The sequence below is a fragment of the Topomyia yanbarensis genome, chromosome 1, assembly GCF_030247195.1.
Source record: "Topomyia yanbarensis strain Yona2022 chromosome 1, ASM3024719v1, whole genome shotgun sequence".
Lineage (NCBI taxonomy): Eukaryota > Metazoa > Arthropoda > Insecta > Diptera > Culicidae > Topomyia > Topomyia yanbarensis.
Window position 1 is genome coordinate 19,764,465 of NC_080670.1, and position 19,187 is coordinate 19,783,651.

The 19,187-nt window shown below is 32.9% G+C and overlaps 1 protein-coding gene across 6 annotated transcripts in view; it reads left to right on the forward strand.

The window, feature by feature from the left end:
* LOC131677054 (uncharacterized) overlaps positions 1-19,187 on the forward strand; it is a 376,540-nt gene that overhangs the window by 342,998 nt on the left and 14,355 nt on the right. The window lies entirely within an intron of this gene.

The window sequence follows — 19,187 nt, forward strand, 5'->3', positions numbered from 1 at the left end:
CTTTATTTAACTCAACAAGTGTGTGGCGAGAGGATAAAAAATTCCTTTCTTTTTATTCGAGGCTGATTCCATCAAGTAACATAGTAATGAGCAACGTCCAGTACGTGCCGAATTAAGAAGCAGCAAGTGTATATCAAACAAATAGGCTTTTAACTTTCACCACTGAAACTGAGTTTGAACCAACGTACGCAAATATGTTTATTCTGGGATTTTTCCCAGGATTAAAATTATGGACGATGTCGATTATCAATAAAGCATTTTAGATATCGTCTTGTACAGTTTACTACTAACTCACATGATACAGGAAAATTTCTCTATAAATATTGTACTTAAGTTGTTCTTTTGTTGACATAGAAAAAAGTACATGACAGTGGCACAAAACAGTTACCAAGGCGAAATGTAAATCGGATATGCTGCCCGTTATAGCGGGAGGGCTTATTCGAATCCTGTACAATATACTTCTAATCACTAGAATCTATAACCGGGTTTAAAAAAATCTTTTATTCTTCGATGACTTTACTCTCAACAAGGTATACCAAAACACGAACTCACTGGAGCAACCATACGTGTAATGCAAATGCTTCAGTTTCGTTGATGTTACGGCATGTAGCAACCCAGTCAAACCATTTGGAATTTGATTCGGAATCCTGAACGGAGTCAGTATGGATTCCAGCTCAAATGCAACAACCGATTGAGTTGGAATCGGTTGTTGCATTTGAGTTGGAAACCATACCGACTCAATTCAGAAATCCGAACCAGTTCCGAAATAAGTTTAACTGGGAAACTTAAAATATGCACAGCAAACTTGTAATTAGGCAGGAAAGTATGCACTCGCTATTCTTTCGAATTCTCTTGATTGCTTCAAGGCTACTTGTCGAATTGAAAAGTGTGTCGGCACACAGATGGCGCGATGATGATTCGTGTGACGTTTCACTTGGTGTTTGACTTATTTTTGACGAATATAGCGCGATTCAGACGATACATCAGCTTCCGTCAACGGGACGTCACCGTTCCGTCAGGATAAGTTAAATACTTTTCCCTTGCGCCCGTTCACACGTGCCGTACGTCAAAACGTTCCGTGCCGTTGATGTTGTGTGTGAATGCCTCCATTTAACTGCATGTAACTTATCCTGATGGAACGGTGACGTTCCGTTGACGTTGACGGAAGCTGATGTATCGTCTGAATCGTCCTTATTTGTTTCTTCTTTCATGAAACCTGTACAATACGAGTGATAAAAGATCGACCCGAAAGATAGTTACATGGGTGTTCGGCATTTTTGGTCCAAAGTAATCATCTGGTAGGCGGCCATTATTTTTTTCAAGCCAACGTCTTTTAGTTCCCCCTGGCCTTTGTAAAACTCAAAACAATCCAATGTAAGACCGTGGGCTTATAAGCTGGTTGACCTATCACATGTTGACTGTCAAAGTTTGTACATCGCCTTAAACTTATCCAGCTGCGTTTGTATTGTGTCGTTTTGACGTTTGAATTGGGAGGAAAACAAATCGTTTACACAGCGAATTGGGAGGAAAACAAAACCGCTTGTGGGCTTAAAAGGAGAACGGTAGTATAAAAATGCGAGCTCTCAGTGTGCGTATTTTAAACGTCAGATATCTCAATATGGATGCCACCGAACCGGTCTTTAGCAACGCTGATAACAATATAAATCGCCGCGCAGAATTAAATTTACACACTGCAAATAATCCGCACATTAGATTCAAGTGTTTAACACTTAATTTTGCCGCAACTGTCTTGACACTTAGAACTCATGTGTCAGACACTTAATAACGCACTTCTTTGAAAACACGTTAGATCCAATAAACGGCACACTTAAGTTTCAAATGCATGACGTATTCAAATTAAGTGCGCGACAAAAAAATATTGCATGAAATTCATATCGAATTTAAGTTGGCATCAACTTGAATATTAAATCATTTCCTATATAAAAGCCATGTGCAAAAATATTAATTTTAAAATGGGAGAACATTTGTATATCAATGATAATAAAGATTATTTGGTTTGGTTAAGTATTTTTTTTATTTGAATATAAAAATATATTATAATGATATACATTCTGTAAAATAAGATAATAAAATATTATTCTTACATATACGAATTTAAAAAAATCATCATTACTTCGTCTCTTTTTGCATCCGATATAAATCATATAGCTGCAAAAAAAAAACAAGGAACATTGATTACATTATCTGCACACACATGCTAATATATCAATTATGCAAATAAATATTTTCAAGCATTAACTTACCATCCAAAACCTTCCAATTTTGCCATGCATTGAATTAGATATTTCTGCATGTTTTTACACTTAATGTCACCGAAATTGTCAAAAACATGGTTTACATGGGCGAAACATTTACTATTTAATAAGCTTACACTTACTATTTAAATGCGATAATATACGCCCTTGCCATCGGGTGACACACTTATATTTTAAGTGTTATTTTATTGAAGAGCAAAAGGAAAATATTTGAGTTTTCAGTGTGGTTTGAAAGTCAAATCTTATGAGTCGAATCTATTCGAAAACAAGTGTGCATTATTCACTGTTATGGGCAAAACATTTATGATCTAATACGCTGACTTTTAAATTTTAATTGCGATGACACTTAATGTTGCCGCAATTGTCAAAAACTTGGATGTCATGGTCAAAACATTTATGGTTTAATACGTTGACACTTAAAATTTAAAAGTGATTACAGTCGATCGTGTCATCGAGTGGCACACTTAAGTTTTAAGTGTAATTTCCTTCAAGGACAAAAGGCAAGTTCTTGATTTCTCAGTGTGGCTCGAAACTTAAAACTTATGTGTCAAATCTCTTTGAAAAAAAGTGTAGATTATTTGCAGTGCACCTTTCCGATCCGATTCAGTGAAGGTTTAGTACCGTGCACGGACGCCAATATTCTTTCACACAATCAAATGGGAGCATTCACACTTGTCCACGACAGTGCCGTTAAATTGGATCCTTATTCCTCGATACATCGATTTTTTAGCATTCGATCTTATCCAGCCCGGTGACAACTTGTCAGCTTCCATATATTGAACTCATAAACAAATTTTGTGGTGATTTGGTGATGTCCTGGCGATTCGAATGGAGCAAAATTTGAAAAAGGCGCATCCCATTCATTTTTTCATATCTATAGGAAATAAACATTTTAAACATTTCTAGCACCAATTTTATTTCGCTGATTAAATTAAAAACTGTCCTTGATTCACCATACCTAAACAGAAATATAGATTCCATTTTGAATTTAAAAAAATCCAAAATAAAATGAATGGGTTTCGGAAATACAAGAAGAAGACCTCCAAAATCGAGGCACTTCCACTTTTATTGGAATTTTTGAAAATCTTCGGGATCGAACCAACATCTCCCGATACATAAAATCCTCTGGTAGAAGCTAAAGCAGTTCTATGCGTGATTCTCTCGAAGTTTTAGCTACGCCTTTGTTTGGGAAAAAACCTTAAAAACTATGTTTTAACAAGGCTTCTTAAGTATTTGTTCCTTGTTTTGATGTGAGTTTTGTTTTTTCCTCATTTCAAGGTTTTTTTTAGGAGCGAATTCAATGAGAAATAGACAGAAAGAATGAACCGGAGAAAACGGTGACAATCCACCTTTATTTGGACACACTGGGAAATAATATGTCCTCAAGCAGGACTCGAGCCTGCGATCTCCTAGTCTCTAGTTGGGTGCGTTCACCACTCCGCTACCCAGGAACTGTGATGATGTCATCACAGACTCCCAGCAGTATCGTGATCCCCGCCACAGTCCCAATTCCTACAGTGGATTGTTCTACCCCCAATGCCTCTCATAAACGAATCGTCACCGCCCCTTCTCAGGCAGAATTCACTCGTTAGTCTATTTTTAGCTCCTGTGGATTACGTTCAAGCTTGAGATTTTTTATTTTCATCGTTTCCATCAAACCTGGTACAAAAATACTCATGTCAATTGGGTTTTAGAGAATTCCGCTATAGCGGAAGTTGCCATCTTGGTTATCAAAATGGCGTTAAACATCAATATTTGGCGTCTGCTTGTCAAGCCCATTCTGAAAAAGCCATGTTTATTGGGTTTTAGAGAATATCACTGAAGTGGAAGTCGCCAGCTTGACTATCAAAATGCCCTCTACTCGTCAAGCCCGTTACGAAAATACTCAATTTGGATTGGGTTTAATAGAATTTCTCAAACTGGCAGTAGTCATACTGGTTTTCAAAATGTCGTCAGACATCGATATTTGACGTTTACTCGTCAAACCCGTTCCGAAAATATCCATATTGATTGGATTTTAGAGAATTTTGCTAAGCCATCGTGATTCCATCCGTCGACGTCATTTGACATCTACTCGTCAAACCAGTTCCAAAACATCGAAAATTGATTGGATTTTCGTGAATTTAGCTAAACCTTGGTGGTGGAAGTTGACTTCCTTCTTGGTTTTCAAAGTGACGCCGTACATCAATATTTGAAGTCTGCTCAAGCCCGCTCAGAAAACAGCTGAAGGAAACACCGGGCCGTGGTTAACATTTTTTATCCAATTCACAAGGATGCAATTTATATTCTTTACATTATCATTGGTTCTTCTGAGTCCCAACGTCATCATGGACGAATAGCTTTCTTGGTTTCCCAGATGGCGCCAGATATCAATAGTTAGTGTCTACTTGTCAAGCCTGTTCCGAAAAGACACATTATTGAATTTAGGAACTGAAAGTCACCATCTCGATGTTCAAAGTGACGTTTTACATAAATATTTGAAGTCTGCTCAATCCCGCTCAGAAAACAGCTAAAGGAAAATGAATCCATCTTATCCACTTGTCCAAGGATATTCTAAGTCAGTGTAAAAAGAAACCTTGGTCGAAACGCCAGGCCGTAGTTCACATATTTTATCCACTTCTCAAGGATGTCATTTATATTCTTTACATTCTCATTGGTTCTTCTGAGTTCCAACTTCATCATGGACGAATAGCTTTCAATTGAACGTAGCTTATGGCGGATCAGTGGATTCGTGTCCGTGGGGAGAAAATGCATCCAATTAGCCTCAGACCATTGCAGAATATTCTTAAAATAGTGGCAATAGTAATTTTCTCGCATATCTCCCATTGATATCCATTTGGATTATTACGGCATCTTCAATTAAGTAGTAAAACCCTAGAAACAGAAATTGTGAATTTTGGATAGATTCGATTCGGGTTTAGCTGGGAAAGAGACATGCGAATAGCAAAAAATAAGTGTCAAATTGATCCAACTCTGACACGTCACTTTCAGGGGAACGCTGTCTAGCAAGTATTTCGTACCCAACATCAGCTGGAGCGGACCTAATTATCACTCACAGTAAAAAATATGAAAATTAACTTAAGCGTATTTCATAACATCGCAGAAAAACTATTCGTGTAATTATGTTTCACGAATAAATTTACGCTATATATCATAAAATGAATCCTGAAAATCATGCAAATCTGTATGTTCCTATGGAAATTTACATTATTCTGCTCGAAACTTGCGCGCCACTCATTCAACGTTCAGCCAAAATATATATTTTACACGATTTTATACGAAACGGTGTTAAGCAGAGCGAAAAACTAACTGCGTTGTAGCCAAGAGGGTTAGTTAGTTTGACGTTGAATGTTTTGAAGTTTCTTTGAAAAATGAGTGAAGCCAACATAAGCTGGCTTCCTGGCTTTGATCGTTGCCTAAAATGACAGCGAACGCGCTTTAAGCAACGTTCACATCACTAGGAGCCAATGTTGTTAACTCGAAATGAAACTTATCGAATACAAACAAACTTCATTTTGATGTGCTTAACTGGTACTGAGGCGATAAAAGCATTCGGATTTTGTGGAGGAACAACGATGAAATAGAAAGCGTGTTTTCTCTATAATGTTATTAATTACTTGTTTTGAATCCAACTTTTAAACAGTGTCGTATACTGTTTAAAAGTTGGACAGTTTTCACGGGGCTGGTTGTATACCCAATACATGCACGAGCCACAACTCAATGCGCTTGGATCGTTCACGCTCAAGCGAAACCTATGTACGCTACTTTGCAGTCAAGTTGTTATGTGTCACTTTAACACAGTCAGAAGAGGGTGTCTTTGGTGAGTCAATGATCGTCGGTTTAAGGCTTGGTATTATTTTACGGGTTTTTTTTTATGTCGGTATGGTCACCATACGCAAGTTATTTATAGCACGATTTGTGGTCAATGTAAAATTAACAACACGCATAATTTTATACTATTGGTCGCGTTCCATTTATGTCCAGTATAGTTATCATAATTTTACATGAAATTTTTTATCTGTGCGATTAAACAGCAATAAATAATACCTTTTACAAATATGTCAACGACTAGTACACGAGACATGCGAAACCGCTTACCCTATAGTCTCTTTTTGGGGTGAAGTAACCAAAAAACGGGGTCCAAAATGCTGAACCGTGGTGAAATATTGGGTAAGCGCAAAATATATGTGATTTGACAATCACAGCCTACCCCTGGTCACTTTGAACCAGTGTGAGCCAGCATGAGAAAGCATGTGAGTAATGTGGGAACCAAAATGAGAACGTAAGCGAGAAGAAAGGGAATCGAAAAAGAAATCAACTATCCCCATGTCCCGTCCCAAGGGTTTAGTTGTCAAAAAACGAATCCTATAGAGTTCTGCCTATATCCTTATAATATTGGACGTGTTGCCATACAATGCCAGGGCATAACGTTGTCAGGAACGCTGTTTTTCTTTCAACTATTCAACGTTGTTTCAGAATATGTCGAAAGAAATTGATTTCGACTAGCACATTGTGAAAAGATTTAGGGAGCAAGTTAAGGTAACAAAGAGAGGCTCTCATTTGGATTCAGGATTTCTTAACATGTGTCTACAATTGCGCAATTGGGTAATACTTTCCTTAAAATATTGATAAGAATTAAATCGTTTGGGGAAATTATTATACAAGTAGAATATTTAGAGAAACTGTAAACTGAACTTGTAAAATAAATACATATTTGATGCAGAAAAAATATGAGAAATGTTAGAATAGGCAACACACTTTATTTATTTCATTATATTATTTTGTAATAATGTGCCTTACAGCGCGGAACAATAACTATTCAATTCATTTCGGATGAATTTATTGCGTCATTATTGTATACTGTGTTGCGCAATCCTGTGCACAACAGTAATTGTTCAGTTGTTTTGACAGCAGATTTCATGTGGAATCCCAGTCAAACCGAATAAATCGAAGTTAATTGTGCATTCGGGCCCACAATCCAAATCACCTTCTGCTTATCTTATACTGGCATAAGGCAATTTTATAGTGCGGACAGTAACGACATATGCCACTCAATTTGCAGAGTATAATCCATAAACTTCAAAGAGAAACAGCAAAATTTAAATAATCTCTGTTCAATTGAAAAAAATGTTGGTTGTAAATGTTGCAATAGGATCCAGAATTCACGAAATTTGAAACTCATTTTTTGGTGTGTGGATAGACAACCGTTAATATTGGAATGAACTCACCTGAATGAACAAAAATGCAAGCAAACAATTTTTGACATAGCTATTCTAGAAAACTGTACATAGTATATGTTGCGAAATTATTTAAAATATAAGAAATGAAAAACATCAATCTAGTCGATCATCTGGTACTTTTTGTCAATTTCCAGAACGCAATGTTAACTTGCTTTGCCACAATAAAAACACCAGAGATCATAATTTTCAGTTTTCATCAAACAAATTACTGTAGTTTTCTTATGTAGGGGGCGAGGGTGTTGCTTATCGATTCTTCCGGCCCATCATATCATGTAGTAGGTGTACTTAATATGTATAACTATGAATACGATGTGACACCTAGTGCTGAAAGTGCACTAATGACCCGACAATCCATTTTTTCCTACGATTGTGCGCTCTAGACAGTTCATTAAACAACATTCCATAACCAAAAAAAAAAATCAGTGTGCATGTGTTTATAGTGATATTTCGAATTTTAAAAAAATAACGAAAATGATGAAAGAGCAGTGGGTACAGGGTCAAGTTCCCCCTGGAGGTGCTAAACTGATAAGCTGATCGTTGGAACTTCACATCCTATCAATCATCTAAGACAAAACGAATATGAATTAACGAAATCATGACGCAGATGTAGACAAAACCTGAAGACTCAAACGAGATAATAGGAGAATGTTTAAAAGATAGTTCGTTGTCTAACGAAAAAAGAGCATCCAGGGCGGTACTGTAGCGATTATTATTATTATTTTATTAGCTCATGAAATAAAACACAGATGGCGTAGGGTAATAGTGCGATGCTAAAATGTACTAATCCACGTGCTGTATTAATGCGAAATTGGTGTTGAATCGGGTGAATTTTTTGACAAATGAGGTTAAATCAGGTGGAAAATCCATAATCATTGCAATCATCATTGGTGTTGGTGTCCTAGATATCAAATTACACAATACCTAATTAAACAGACCAATCAAGCAAAGTAAATAAACATCAATCGTGTCTCATTTGACGGAGTAGAAGTACATTTACCTACACATTTAGTTGGCTCTGGAGTTATTTAAATCACCGGAATTTTAAGGAAAAGGAACGTATTTTGAAGAATATTTCTTTAAAATTGAATTATTACAGAATATAATGGACAAAACACGAATATTTTTGAGCGAGATGCTTTACGAAGGATTTTTGAATAAATCTGTGCATAATTCGACAAACATTGGTCCTTTTAACCCATTCATGCCCATGTTGTTTGTGGACAACAACGTTTTTAAACAGCTATAACTTTCGATTGAGGCAAGATTTGCTCAAAAACAAGTAAGGCTAATAAATGTGACTATTGGCTTGCATTTGAGTATTAACGGTTACAAGAATCAGCTCTAGAACTGAAGTTATTACAATTAGTCTGATTGAACTCCAATGGAGCAGTGCTGCCAGGGACCGTTTACGTTGACGACGGAAAATGAATTTTTCATATAACTTCGTTATGTTGCAATATTATTGAAAACTGATAAAATTTATCAATTTAGACTATTTTTGACTACGTTTTCCACTCAGTTGGACTATTGTAAATATTCCAGGAGAATTGTAGTGAGCATTGGCAGGTAAAACTTGAGCAGCTTCTAGCACTGCAAGGAAAGCACCTACCCAAAGAAGAGAAGGGCCACTCGAAATCAAAACTTCTCACAATTCTTTTTAAAATCACTAGCGGCACGTGGTGTCGAAGCCCTGCAAAATACACTGTTAATCAACACATTAGTTCAAAATTATACGACGTTACTGGTATAAAATATCTAGCAAATTCATCCCCAATAATCCGACAAGTGGTCAGAATATGTTCTTCCAAATAAAAATTGTCATGCAATAATAAACCCATCTTTCAAACATTGACTGCGTTTTTGGGTGGCAAACGGATATTTCACTTTAAACATTAACCTATCCTTTTCCATCGAAAAATGAAAGTTTTAATGTTGAAGTATGGAAGCATACATTTACGTTTAAATATCGAAATTTTTGACTGCACAGTTGATTCTTAGCGCACTGACCAAGAAAGATTTTCAATGGATATCTTCCCAATGGTTACTGTGTGTCCTTTCTTTTGAGAACCACCACGCAAGGACATTAAATTAAAACACAAACAGCATTTTATTAGCCAGCCATTTCCCTTTTCCCTTATAAAAGTGGAGGAAATTAGTTTAAAATTATTTTCAATCTTTAATATTAAAGGCTGCTTTGTATAAATTCTCATGAGTACCTTTTTAAGGTTTTAACCACAGAGAACAGACCTCCATCTTCAGCATTCAACTTGTGTAAAATCTCTAACGGTTTCGGAGGTAGTTGGGATATCCAAACCAGGTGCGCTACTGTCGTCATGTTTTTTGTGGCTGAGTTCGACAGAATTGACAGCGGTTATTCCTCTACCCAGTCAAACTAGTCCGGAACCGGTTCGGACTTCCAGCATGAATTCCAGCTCAAATGCATCAACCGATAGAGTCGGAATCGGTTGGTTTCTTTGAGCAAGATTCCATACTGAATCCATTCAGGATTTCGAACCGGTTCCGGAATGGATTTGACGGATAGTTAGGATAGATTGTTGTGGCGGCGTTAGTGTTTATCGTATATTAATTCAAATGTTTACACACGTTTTGTAAATATTTTTGTTCGATCATGGACGTCTGTTCTGTGATTTAACGTCACATTTCAATTTTTACGAAATGTCACCAAGGTCTGTAAACCATGATGGGCTCGAAAACTTCAGCGGATTGACTCGTATGAAAAATACAAACAACTATCGTTCTGACTACTCACCAGTGTTGCCACAATTAAATCTGTACTGGGAGTAGAATATTCTTCGTATTCTGTACCAACACAATGACAAACAGAATCATTTTATATAATTATTTTTCATTCGAGCTAGTGATATACTGAGTTGGTACTGATGCTGATATTTGGCTGCGAAACACCAAAAATTCCGACTCGGAATAAGCTGTGTTTCAGTCTAAAAAATCTTTTAGCCATCTGTTTTGCTGTGGAAGGAATATCTGTGTAAAATTTCCGAAGAATCTATGAAAAATTGAAATATTTCCAAAAATCTGTGAAAATTGGTGAAATTTTCATGAAAATGTTAAGAATCTGTCTTCTGAAAAAAAAGATTAGGCAATCTATTGGCGTTTTCGTTTTTTCTTGGTGCTACATCGGTGTAGTGCAAAAAAACGAGATAGACTAATTACACCCAAGTTTGAATGAGTGTAGCACCGACTACACCGGTGTAGTGCAAAGTCAAAAACGAAAACGCCATATGAGACGTTTGTTTGACAACTCAGTGGTGAGTTTTGTCAACAAGTTTGTTTTGCTTTACTCCTGCGAACAAAAAAACCCGTCCGACAAACATCTTTCATTAGTTCCGATTCGTTTGATGTTGGATCGAATCAACGGTTTTGTCGGACGTTATGCCCATCAGTGCGGAGTAACGTCAGAAGGAACAATCAATAAATAATCAGCTGATCCACCCCGTTTTCATGAACTGCCTGATTGTTAAATAAATCTGTGACATTAAAGAACGATTTGTGAGTGTGGCAACCCTGGCTGTGGCTTGTACTAACATTTGGATGCGAGATGTGACAAACCTGCATTCAGCAAATCAAATGAAGCCTATCCCGATCAGAATGAAATAACAAGATTATAACAGAACACAATTTTTGTAACATATTGTGTTATAAATTAGGTCTCGTTAGTAGTTAAAATAACAGAAATTTATAACAAGTAATAATACGAGATATAATTTTGAAATATTTCTGTTATGTGTTTCTGATCGGGATGGGTGCTTACAGAGTGGCGGCGAGAAGCTAATCTGGGGCTAGAGCTGACATTAGAATGCAAGAAACCTGCTTGCTGCTAACCAAAGGGATGATGTCAGAATGAAAGCCGAGCGGATCTACACCGGCTACCTACTTTTACTCTGACAGGTTCCATATGATATGCTGCAAGCAGGTTTCTCGTATCTCGCATCCTACTGTCAGTACCAGCTCCTACACAGTTTCTCGCCGCCACTCTGTAAGCGGCCTATCACAGTAAACGCAAGCAATCCGCGCAGATCCGTTCGGCTTTCATTAGGTTTGTTTCAATACATATTTCTTGCTCCTAGTTGCTCCGTAGCAAACAGGAACAAAAAAACTTGCTAATTTTTAATTCGGTTTGCTACTAGAAGTAGAAAATAAGAAGTACTTCCGGAGTCTCCTGGTTCGCATCCTAATGTCAGTCAGCTCCAGCTCAGTTTCTCGCCATCACTCTGTTAGCGGTCTAACTCAACATCTACAACCTGTTTAGTGGCATGCATCGCAGTGTTAAATTATTTTACATGTCATGTTAAAAAAATCTGTACCATACTGTAATTTTTTACAAAAATATGTTATCCGTATCGTACATAATCTGTACCAAAAATACTCGAAAAATCTGCACCTTTCTAGATAAATCTGTACTTGTGGCATCGCTGCTACACACATTTCAGATCTGCGTACCGAGAAGCAATTATTAATCAGTTACTCAGCAGCCAAGTTAAAGAATTTTTCTAAAATAAATTTTCGATTTTTTTCCGATGCAGCTGACGTTTTATCGAACTTTTTTTTATTTTTTTTGTTCGCGAAATTACAAATATTTTTTTTTACAAAATTGAATTGTCACGACAAAATCTTCCATTGGATTCCCTAATATGTGCCAAGTGCTGTGACCTTAAGTTTTAAGTACTCACATTAGCTTTCACTGCATTGGATTGGAATTCTTCAGCTTAATTATCACAAGTAATATTTATGACAAATGGAAAAATCCACCACCCATGTTCACGTTCCACTACCTAGAAAGAGGGCTCTGCAATCATGTGCTGCTTAGTAAAGGTTCCTTACGAGTTACTCTTCAATGTGCAAAATTAATAAAAGCATTTCCGTCGGACCAGGTAATCAGAGAACATTCCGTTGAAACTGGAATATTCTCCGGACGCCCCGCGAAAATAACAGATAATGTCTTTTTAGAAAACAAGCGTTCAATGATTACATACAGCAATAAGCATGATATCAATCAAAAAAGTAAAATCTATGATACGAAATGCAACAATACATTTTCTGTTATTTACTGTATGCTTTAGCGAAGCTCGACCTTACCGCCTGCAACGATTTATACGAGCCAGTCTCAAAAGTTATACTAGTTGAAACGTCATACGGGTGCACTCTCAAATCAAAGCAAGGAAAACCAGCAATAAATCCGATTCGCTTTTGTGAGAAGTTTCGTGATTTTTTTTGTTCGAAGTGGTACTTCTCTTCTCTGACCTACCTTTATGAAAAAAAGGTTTTTAGAGTTTCTTGACCCCACCGTTTTAAAGGAAAAATAGTTTTGAAACCCTACATGCACTAGAAAAAAGTCGGGCATGAAAGGGTTAAAGAAGCATTACGGAAAGAATTGCCTCTATCTGTCTGAACAAATTAGAACACCTTCTTAGTCAAATCGTATGTTTCAAAAGTTTCAAAACGACTCCTGCCACCGTGCCAATCGAAGTTGTACAAACAAATTTCCGTAAACAAATATTTTGCTCATTTGCTCTCGTCTACAAACAACAATCAACAATCAATTTGGCTGGTCCGAAAGGACCGGCCCACCGTGCATCGTTCACCGCTCGCACCAGCCCGGAACCGGATTTTCGTCCAAAGGCCAGCCCGCACTGCTCAGAACTGCCGCACAATCAATCAACCGTCAATCAAGCTAATCAACGAATCAATGTGGCCCCGGCCGATATCCGAAAGTAATGCCAGATTTTTTGTTCTGTTCCCCTCCTCCCACCGTGCCGCAGGTCAAGCCGTGGTCAATGAATACTCACGATTGCACAACCTGAACATGTTCGACGGTGTGGAACTGCGCAGCACCGCGCGCCAGTCCGGATGATAGACCTTTTACGCGATGACCCCGGTTCCGCCGGCACTGAAACTGGAACACGCGGATCTGACACTTTAACTTAGACAAAAAAAAACAAAAGAAGTTACAAATAAATAAAACAAACAAACAAGCAGAACGAAAACCCGTCAGTTCAAACTAGCGATAGTCAGAAACAATTGTTCGAATTTATTAACGTTTAAACAAACAAGGAATAGAACTTCAAGCAACGCAAAACAAAAAGTCCACGATCGTGAGTATTCAATTGAGAACTGAAATAACGTACAAAAGCAGAAGAGAATGCTGAACTAGAGTGTGGAGTCAATCACCATGAGAATCTCGAGGTCATTATTTCATTGAAACTATTTCTTAACCGAAGATTGCGCCTGAAGACGCTACTTTTGGTCACTACTTTCGATAACCATAACACCGCCTAGTTCAAAGTGAAACAAATGTCAATTCTGCTTTATTTTTCGTCGAAATTTCCTCGATGCTCACCCATCGGCTTCGAACATGACTTGCAAACAATAGTGGTGATGCTATTCAATGAAAATGTCGACATGCAACCATTCTGGGGCTATCACGTGTAGCTTTCCTTGCGAGACAGCGTTCCTAAAGTGTAAACTAGTGAGAGAGAGAAAAAAAATTATAGTGCAAAGTAAGTGTGTAATGAAACCGACGTGTGTTCCATCTACCAAACTCCCACGATCCCAGCGGCCGGGGAAGCAACTTCGTATGTTAGCGCCCTGCACAAACAGATTCTGCAAATTGGTCAACAGTAGCAGTCAGGAGCGCCAAGCCGAGCTTCAGGCAGCCGACACGATCATCAAACAAATCCTGCTCTTCAATCAACAATCAACAATCAAAAAATTGCGAATCGGGAGGACACGTCGCCTTCCGATTCGCGATTCGATCGACCGATCGCTCTGATCGCAAAGAAGCATCAGCTGACAGGTACTAAATGACACATTCAATTTACCATTTGAGGACAGGTTTGGTTTATTCTAGGTATGTTTAGCATAGTTAAATTTAAATTGGTTCAAAACCACCAGAATGCACTAAATAGTTCATTCTGTTAGTTAGGATAATCGTTTCGACCTCGTCTCATCAATAACGGTATTGTGCCCGTGTTTGCCAAATTGTGCCAATCAATTTTCCCCTTAGAAAGAGATATAGCAAATTTAAATAGTTCGTTCTGTCGTACATCGGCAGCTTTTCCATAATATGGTCTCTCAATTTTTTTATGCACCGAAATTTGGCGAAATTATGTTATCAACAGTGTTGACACATTTGTATTTGCAACGGGAATATTGTTTATCAGACCGTGCACTGCAACAATACTTTAAACCAAAATTTAGATCTAAGCAATACATATTATTTGGATATTATTACTTGCATGACAAAAATTTGAAATTTCCATGAATTTTTTAAAAATTATAAAATATTTGATTCATTAAAAATTTCTGAAATTTTTCTATTCCAGAAATTTAAAATTTTTTTGAAAAATTTTACCATTTTTTAAATTTTTCAAATATTTACAGTTTCTGTATTTTAAAATATTTGTATTTTTAAAACTTATTTTTTTTTTGAAATTTTCAAGAATTTAAAAAAAATTGTGACCTAATGTATTTTAAATTTTTCTATGTTATAACTCTTAGAATATTCAAAATGTATCAAATTTTAAAATTGGTTGAAGTTAGAAATTTTTCAAATTTTTAGATTCAGTGAGATTTCTGAAATTTTTAGGAATTTTAAACTTTAAAATAGGAATTTCTAAACAATTAAATTTTCAAATTTTATATTTTTTTAAATTTTGAAATTACTAAAAGTTTTGCAATCTTCGATGTCGTTTTTTGTTCTTTTCAAAATCCATTTTTTTAAATTTTTGAAATATCAGGAATCCAAAAAAGATAAATTTTTAACATTTTAGAAATTCCTAAAATTATTAAGCTTCCCAGTTCTTAAAGTTTTTAAAATTCACAATATTCTCAAAATCATTAAAAATATTGAAACTTAAAATTATCAAAAATTTTGAAATTTTTATGATTCTTAATACTTGAGAAACAAAAATGTCAAAATTTCAAGAATTTTAAAAATTTCAGAATGCTTGAAAGTTTTAACTTTCAAAAATATTATGGATTACGAATATATTGAAAATTTCAGAAGCTTAAATTTTAAAAAATCAGAAACGGTGATAATTTCAAGAATTTAATTTCTTTTTTCGGAATTTCACAAATTTCAAAAAATTTAAAATTTTCCCCAGATTTTAAAAATTTAAGAATCTTAAAAATTCAAAAATTAAAAAAAAATTGAAGCTTTACAAATTTTAAGAATTTTACAACATTTTAAATTTTTTAAATGTTAAGAAAATTTAGGAATTTTTAAAATTCTAAACATTTAAAATGCGTTAAAAACGGTAAACATATCAAAAAACTCCCAAAATTTAAAAAAAAAATAACAAAATTCTTATGAATTTGCTGATTTAAAATTTCAAGCATTTTAAAACTATTCTAAATTTTCAAAATTATATAAAATTTAAGTAAAAAAAACATTCCGATTTTAAAATTTTCCACGCCATCTAAATTTTTAAAATTGTAAGATTCAACATTTTTGAAAAATTTGAGCATTTATTTTAGAAAAACTTAAAATTTGAACATTTTAAAGAAGTTCAATAAATTTTAAATTATTTTATTGTGAAAATCCAAATATTTCAAGGATTTTAAAATTTTTGGAAATTTAAAAATGCTAACAATATTTTCAAAATTCCAATTTTTTTTAAATTTTCAAAATTATGGAAACTTTACAAAAAATTACAAAAATTTTAAAACTTTTTGGAAATTTTAAAAATTTCTCGATGTTTTAAATATATCAAATTATCTCCATTATTTTCAAAAAAATCAGGAATCACAAGAATTTTGAATTTTAAACTTTCGATTAAAGAATTTCAAATTTTTAATTTCTTCAACAATTTTTAAAAATTTCAAATATTCCAATATTTATAAATTTTAAAATTCTGGAAAATAAACCTTACGAAGCTTAAAAAATTTTAAAATTAAAAAACATTTTAGGAGCTTTTAAAATTTTTAAAAATGATACTTTAAAATATTCGAAATTTAAAAAAATTTAGGCTTCCCAAATTTCCAACATTTTAAGAATATTAAATATTTAAAAAAAATTAATTATTCCAAAAAAAATCAAAATATCCTATTCGAAATATTTAAAATGTTTCACAAATTTCAAAAACCTCAAAAATTCCTTGAATTACAGAAAAAAAACTTAAAAACGTTAAAATTATATTAAAATTAAAAATCTCCCAAATTCTAAAAATTTAAAACATTTAAAAAGTTCCAAAATTTAATTTTTTTTTGAATTTCCAAAATATTTGAAATTTTTTTGAATATTTGGCATTCTTATACATTTAAAAAAAAACTAAGATTTGTTAAATTTTTCAAACTTTAAATTTTCAAAACAATAGCACTTTCCAAAATGTTTCTAATTTTTGCAATAATTAAGTATTTTGAAATTTTAGGCATTTTTAGAATATTGCAATACTTCAAAACTTCAAAATCTCTGAAACTTTTAAAATATTTGGGAAAAGCTTTTAAAAAAATTAAATGTTTAGAAATATGAAAAAAAATATAAAAATTTTAAAAGTTAATGTTACTGAAATAGAAAAAAAAAATAAAACTTTTATAACTTAGATTTTTTGAAACATCAAATAAAACTCTTTGAAAATGATGTTTTATCTTTCAAATTTTTATTACTTGAAATTTTTAAAGTTGCTGATATTTTAATTTTTTTAAACGAATATTCCAAAATTTCTCAGATTATCCATTTTTGATTTTTGTTTTAAATGTAAGAAATTGTCAAAAAAAATTTTTGGATATTTTAAAATTTGAAGCAATTAAATTTTTTTAATTTTAAAAATTAAATGTTTGTAAATTTTTGGATTCGTTCAGATTGTCAAAATTATCCAAGTATTTCTTAGCTTGCAAAATTTTTGAGATTTTAGGTTTTTTTTAATTTCAAAATCCTCAAAAAAATTTAAAATTCCTTAAAAGTTTTTGAAAGTTTCTAAAAATTTCAAGCCGTTTTTCAAGGTTTTGAAACTTTTCAAATATGTAAATTTCCTCAAATTCTTAGAATTCTCAAATTTTTGAAATTCGTAGAATTTTTAAAAAACTTAATTTTTTCAAATTTTTTAATATGTTAAAAATTATAGAAATTTTCAAAATTTTCAAAATTTTCTGAATAAAATCTTTTTAAATTTCTGAAAAAATAAAATATTCTAATCTCATTTTTTTTTGAAATTTTTGAACAGTATTTTAAAAATTTTAAATGTTGAAGCTTTTAAATATTTAAAATCTGTGGAAGCTGTAATTCTTGAAATTGTTGATATTTGATATAGTTTGAAATCTGCAAAATGTAATGTGAAATTAGAAATTCTTAATTTTAAATTCCAAATTCCAAATTCCTAATTTTAAATTCCAAATTCTACATTTCAAACTCCAGATTCCCAATTCTAAATTCCAAAGTCAAAATTCCAAATTCCAAATCCCCAAATCCACAGCCCAAAACCCAAATTCTAAGTTCTTAATTTGGCATTTGAAATTTGATATGCAAAATTTTGTACATGAAATTTAATTTTTTTAAGGATTGTCAATACTTAAAATTTAAATTTTTTTAATATTGACTTTTTTCAAAATTGTTGAAATTTCTAAAAATTTTCAAATATTAGAAATTTTCAAATTTCGGAAATTTTTGAAATAATTAAAATTATTCAAATTTAAAATAAAATCATTTTTTTTAAATTCTTGAAAAAATGCTTCCGCGATTTTTAATTTTTTTAAATTTTTATACATAAAATATTTAAATTTTTTGAAATATTTAAATTCATTAAAAATTTTAATATTTTTGAAAGCCTTAAAATACTTAATTAATTCTTAATGTTTTCTTTTTCTTGAAATTTGTAAAATCATTAAATATGTAAAAATTTTGAAATTTCAAAAAGGATTTTTTTTTAATTTCCTAAAACTTTTAAAAATTCAAAACAAAAATCAACAGGCAAATTTTTTTTAAATTTTTGACTACTTTAAAAATTATAAATTTTTTAAACTTTTTGACTGTTATGAAAAAATAATTTTTTTAAGAATCTTATTTTCCTCGCATATTTTTTAAAGATTTTGAGACTTTAGATTTTTTTTTGAAATGTTGGAAGTTTTGGATATTTTTGAAATATTTAACATTTTCTAAACTTTTCAAATTATGGAAATGTTTTTTCAACTTCTTGCCAAATTTTTTAAAGATTTGTGCCCTTAAAAATTTGTGTAATCTTAAAATTTTCAATTTTTTTTTAAATATTAAAAAAGTTTTAAAATATCACAAAAATTTCAGAAATTTTTCAGAAAGGCATTGAAAATTAATTTTTTTAAAATATTTTTAAAATATCTTAAATTTTTAAATTATTTTAAATTATTCAAAAAATTATAGAAAAATAATTGTTGAGCTTCTTGAAATGTTTGAAATTTTCAAAATATCTAAAAGTTTTAAGATCTTTAAAACATTAGATTTGTCTGAGATTTTAGCATTTTTGAATAGCTTGAAATTTTTAGAAAAACTCAAAACTGTTTGAAATTTTTCAAATGTTCAATTCATACAAAGCTTAAAAATTTAAAAATATCTAAAATCTCCAAAATTTCTGAAATTTTTAGAATTTTTTGAATTATTGGAAAGTTTTTAACTGTTTTTCAACTCTAAAATTTTTAAAGATGTTGAATTTTTTTAAATGATTGA